At 42.6% G+C, this 6000-nt stretch overlaps 1 protein-coding gene across 1 annotated transcript in view; it reads left to right on the top strand.

Moving 5' to 3' along the window:
- The first annotated feature begins 500 nt into the window (after positions 1-500).
- The window catches only part of KPNA1 (karyopherin subunit alpha 1), a 69938-nt gene continuing 64438 nt past the window's right edge, over positions 501-6000 (top strand). The window contains exon 1 of the mRNA XM_028110568.2: positions 501-671. The gene's annotated coding sequence lies outside the window, so the exon portion shown is untranslated. The remainder of the gene's footprint in view (positions 672-6000) is intronic.

Genomic DNA, 6000 nt, shown 5'->3' with positions numbered 1-6000 from the left:
GGGAAGGGAGAGAACAACAACAAAATACCCAGAAGCCTCCTCACACGTGCTGCCTATGATGCCTTAGACACGAGCACTGACTTTTAACACTTTTGCAATACTCCTTCAGCCTTCACTCATTCCATCCTTCATTCAGTAAATGTGTATTAGGTACAAACTCTGTTAGAGGCTAGTTATAGACAAGGGAGGTGAGGATCAATCCACCTAGGAAGAGCTGTGAAGACAGATTTGTAGACATAACTTTGCAATTCAACCTAAGTACCGTCCCACGGTCACTCCATCACGATTCTCCAACTTTTGCCATTGACCGCGAATCTCCTCCTCAGCCAGACCTTCCCGATCCTCGACCGTTTATTCCTTCACTGGTTTCCCCCAGCCGCTAGGACTTCCCAGGGTAAGACGGGTAGAAAACTACATCTCCCGGCAGCCTCTGCATTAGGGCAGCAGAAGGAAACGCGCAGGCGTGCGGGCCGGCCCCCGCGCGCAGGCGCACTGCGAACGCCCGCTGAGCTGGGTCTCGCTGCTGGGTGCGCGGCGGCGGAGAGCGAGGCCTGGTGAGCACCGGCGCTGGCCGGCTGTTGGAGCTTGTGCGCGGGAGAGGTACGGCGGGCCGGCAAGCGAGCGAGCGGCTCACCCCAGCATCGGCACCGGGATCGGTTGCCTTGAGCCTGGTGAGTGCGGGGCCCCGTGGCTCCGGCCCCTCCCCCTCCCGCTGGCGGATCCGGCAGTCCCCGGCTAGACCCGGGAGAGGCCCCGGGGCGAGGGCGGGCGCCGGCTGGGCTTGAGCTCTGGTCCCTGGGCCCGGGCGCTAGCGGCGCGTCCGTGCGTCACGAGCCCGGCTGTCCTAACGGCCGCGCGGCCGGCGGAGGGGAAGGTGGGGGTGGGGAGCGCCGGTCGTGGCGAGGCGAGGCGAAGCGAGGCGGGGCGGGGCGGCGGCGAGGCTGGAAGCGGCGTCGGGGACTGCGGGGCGCCGAGGCAGCGGGGCGGAGAGGAGGCGAGCGCTGAGTCTGCGCCGCGGCCCGGCGCGAGCGGGCGGCGGGGGGCGGGGGTGGGCAGCGCAGAGTGCTGGGACTGAGGCAGGAGGGAGCAGGGGGCGCGGGTAGGAATCCTGACCGAGGTTGGAAGGGACCGTCTTGGAAATTCACAAGTTAGAGCCGGAGCCGGTGGTTGGGAGGGAGGGGGGCGGGGGTGGAGACGGACGACTGCAGTTTACAGATGTCATAACAACATGGGCCTGAAGCGGCTGACCGGGGTGTGGTAATTATAGGAATGACAGAACTTCGTCTGCACATAGTGTAAGTGGTGATGCGAGGGAAACAGCGAAGTATTAGATGAAGCGCAAAATGGGAGGAGAAAACCCAAGGATGACTGGAGTCAGGGAAGTCGTTTTGAAGGAATGTTTTAGGTTGGGAGGAAAATATTTAATGTGTCACTTTTAAGGGAAAGATTTCAAAATCATTGTTTTTTTAAGTTTTAAATTCAGAATAAACGATTTTGAAGTTCTCTTTGTAAAACATGCTAATAGATAATATTCCCAACTTTTTCAGTCCTTTTTTCCTTTAAGAAACAGTTCCTTCAAAACCCCTGTTTCTCAGCAGTAGATGAGTAAGTGTTTTTCCCCTTTCTTGTTGCTTCAAGGCTCATTCTTGACATTAACTTGTTCTTGTGTTTGTAATATTTTTAAACGGATCCAGAAGTTATTTCCCCTTAAAAATTGAGATGAAATTTTAACTTTTCAAAGGAAAATGATAATGAAGTCTGTTGTATTTTTACTGAAATCATTTATTCTCGGGGGGCACTGTGTATACTTGATTGTAAGATGGAGGACTTGAGGGAAAGGAATGAACATTTGAGCTCCTTTCCAGGTATTGTGCTGAACACCTTAGGTATAGTAAAACACCTAATCCTCACGGTAACTTTGAAGTAGATGTTAATTTTTCGATTCTGCCAATGAAACTTTGAAGGCCAGAGAGGTTAAATGACTTACCTAAGGTTATCCAATTTTTGTTGCAACCAGCCTCAGAACCCAAGATCGTTGCCATTTTAAGAATTATTTCTCAAAAAGAAAAAAAAAGAATCATTTCTCCTCTTCTTTCATACTTCTTTGTTGTGTTTTTTGTTAAATTTAATGTTCATTCAGTGAATACTTACTGATTGTGTGCTCTGAGACTAGGGACACAGACATGGCCAAAACACTGTTTACTATGTCATGGAAATGATAGTCTGGAGGGGAAGGCTAACATAATGAATACAAATATTAACTGCATGGCATTTTATCAGGCATTATAATTGAGCAGAAACTGTAATGTACTCTAGTAAACAGCAAAGGAAGTTCAAATGGAATCAGACATGAGCCTTAAGGAATTTACAGTCTAGTAGAGAAACAAAACATGTAAAAACCTAGAATAAATTATAGGAGTAAAAACCTCACCTGAAGTCAGTATACTTGCATTTTGTTACTTTAGGTCCTCTTCACAGACCTACGATTTAATATTATGGACATTGACTTTTATCTAGGATTGGTGCATAATAAAAGACAACATGAAAAAATCTTCATTGCCATCCAAGACACTTTCTAATTTATTTATTGGTCCTTATAAAGTAGATACTTTAAAGACAAATTCTTTTTAAGACAAATTGATAGACCTTTTTTTATTTTAAACAAATGACTACTTTTATTAGATCATTTGTATTTTTAAGCCATCCTGTTGCTCTTTACACTTTGGCTGTCAGGAGGTTCAGAGCTGTGTCCAATTTTTATAATTTTCTTTAGCCTCAACTATGTTATAAACAATATCAGATAGTTTGGAATTCCTCTCAGTTTTTTCCTAGACTACTCTTTGTTCTCCGTTGCTCTCAATTTAGTTTCTACCTTTTCCCTTTCGTTTGAGATTAAGGATTATATCTTGTTTTTAGCTCTGTTGTTTTCACACAGTGTTTGTTAAATTAATGATTGTCTTGAATTATGATGTTTGTGTTAAGTCTGTCAGATTGTTTTTAGAAGTATGTATGAATACTTTGTATAAAATCAATTAAGACTTTGGGCCATGCAAGTAAAAGTGACTGACCTAGTGATAAAGGTAATTCCCTATTACTCAGTCTTTGTTTTAAGATCGCTGTACTCTGCAGGTATTATGAATTCAGCTGTAATAATGGAAGAAAACGTTGGAAATGGTAAACAATTCAATTAGCTGATTGGGGCTGATTTCACTCTGTTCTTGCTGCAGTAAGCAGGAGGTGGCCCCAGGCCAGTGGGGGGCCAGATAGGGCCTGCATTAGAAAATTTTGAGGCCCTGCAGTGAAAGAGCAGGGATGAAGACTGATGGAACGTGCAGTTCTGTTTTTTTTTTTTTTAAGGTGTTGCAACCCCACAAAACACAGATTGAAGTGATAAAATGTTTCTGACCTAGTGTAGTAGATTAATTAGGACAGTTCTTGAAAGCAGGCAATAATCCAGAATGTGGATAATAGGGATAATCTTCTTCACATAACAAGAATAATGCTGCTCTTCATATACAAAGATAAGGCTGCTTACTCATCGTGATTGATTTTCCAGCATGAGGAGGGATATGTGCTGAGTTGTCCATGAGTCTCTGTGTTCTGACCAACAAGGCAGCTTGGGGCCAGAATGGGGGCTTGTAGCTAGGGAACAGAAAGACAAGCAGGAGGGACTGACATCTATTGATGGATCAAGCATTACCATAAGTATTTTCTCTTAATTATCCTTGCAAAACCACTTTGAGGAGGTGGTTGCATGTACAGGGTGGTTAGGTAACTTGCCCTACTTCACATGGTACGTGATGGAGCTGGAATTCAAACAGGGCTATTTGTACTATGTTCACATCAACCATTGAAGCTTGATTTTTGTCTTGGTTTGCAGTTCAGTCTCCCAAGCAGAACAAACTAGATGTAGTTCTTTTAGTATCATTAAATGATACTGTGAAGATCTTACTTACTAAAAGTTGAAGAAAGAATGTTAGAGTTCCTTGCTTTATTGCCATTAAAAAAATACAATTTTTTAATTAGAATACTGTGTGAAAAACAACTGTCCCCTGTCTCAGCCCCTGCACTTGTAGAGCCTACCCCCACCTTTTTTTTTTTTTTTTTGAAGTAGGCTCCATGCCCATTGTGGAGCCCTACTCCGGGCTTGAACTTATGATCCTGAGATCAAGACCTGAGCTGAGAACAAGAGTCAGATGCTTAACCAATTGAGCCACCCAGGTGCCCCTACCCCCCTCTTTTTTTAGCTTTTATTCTCATATTAATTAATAATTTGCTTCTTGAGATAGCAATTCGGGCGTTATCTATTGACTTTCCTCCATGTATACACACTGCCTCTCCCATCCTCCCAATATAATTGACATAGTTCTTTATTAAGTCAATATTCAGAGTGTTTACAATATTTACTATGTAAATATTCACAGCTGAACCACGTAGTGTATTATGATGTCATTTCTTCTGTTAACCAATTTGTGTTTTTCCAGGAGTTAATACTTTTTTCCCCTCCCTTCAGTTCTTGAGATAGCTGTCCTAGAACTCTCCCTCCTTTTAATGCAATCTGGACTGGTAACTTTCTAGGCCTATTTGCTACCTGTTATCCTGGAACTTCTCTTTACATCACTCTTGAAATTCTCTTGGCGTCTCTCCTATATTGGGTCTCCTGTTTCCCATATTTTCTTAGCCTCCTGAGAAAAGATACCTGGGAAGTAAAAACTTTCTGAATGCATGATTGAAATGAATCTCTCTTCTATCTTAACATTTCATCAATAATTTGGCTGGGTATAAAATCGTAGGCTTAAAAAGTTTGGAAGTCATAGCTTGTTTTCTTGCATTCCATTGTTGCTGTTGAAGTCCAAAACCATTCTGATTCTTTGTGACCTTGCCATCTTTCTAGAAACTTTTTGGATATTTTTAACCCTTGAAATTTCATGATAATGTGCCTAGATAGGTTTTTTTTTGTTGTTTTAATTTAAGGCCACTCCATGGATGCTTACAAACTGGAAATTTATGTCCTTTAGTTCTGGAAAAACATTTTTTATTATTTTTTGGACTTCAGGTAGAAAGAATTTTAAAGTTAATTATGCTTCTCTGTTACTGATGTACTATCATCAGACTGTACAGGGTTCTTTAAATTTTCCTTTCATTTCTAAGCCCTACTTCCCCATTACTCTTTTCAGCAGGTATCCACTGCATTGTGGTTGATATATTTCTTGATTATATATGAATCATTGTGAAATATGTCATGGTGCGTGTGTGTATGTGTATGTATTTAGTTTATGTATTATGTTATAGACCTTGTCCTGTTTCTTACTTTTTTTTACTCAGCATTGTTTTGGAGACCTTTCTGTTTTGTTGTGTGTACATACAGTTGTGTATAATATAATTCCATAATATGCATCTACCACATTTTATTTTTCTTTCCCACCTTTCTTGCATCAGAAATACAATGTGGTAAATATACTCTTACTTGTATATTATTAAGGACCTGTGTGGGAAGTTTTCTGGGATATATACCTAGGAGTGGGATTCCTGGGTCATAGAATAGGAGCACTAGTTTATGTGCTCACTAGAACTACAGGAGGGTTGTTTGCCCACATCTTTGTCAGCACTTGTTTTTGTTTTTGTTTTTTTAAGATTTTATTTATTTATTTGACAGAGAGAGACACAGCAAGAGAGGGAACACAAGCAGGGGGAGTGGGAGAGGGAGAAGCAGGCTCCCTGACGAGCAGGGAGCCGGATGCGGGGCTCCATCCCAGGACCCTGGGATCATGACCTGAGCCAAAGGCAGACACTCAACGGACTGAGCCACCCAGGTGCCCCTCAGTATTTGGTTTTATTCAACTTTCTAGTATTTGCCAGTCTGATGGATATAAAGTAGGTATCTCACTGTTTCAGTTTATATTCTCTGATCACTAATGAGTTCGAGCATCTCTTGGATCCATTCAGGTTTTCCCTTTTGAAAATTGTTTTGCCCTTAGTTTCTCTTTCCTTTGGGTTGCT

Source organism: Eumetopias jubatus, unplaced genomic scaffold (assembly GCF_037043125.1).
Source record: "Eumetopias jubatus isolate StellerSeaLion01/CBP00866 unplaced genomic scaffold, mEumJub1_p1.0 scaffold_1, whole genome shotgun sequence".
Taxonomy (NCBI): Eukaryota; Metazoa; Chordata; class Mammalia; order Carnivora; family Otariidae; genus Eumetopias; species Eumetopias jubatus.
This window is presented reverse-complemented; position numbering and strand designations above follow the sequence as displayed.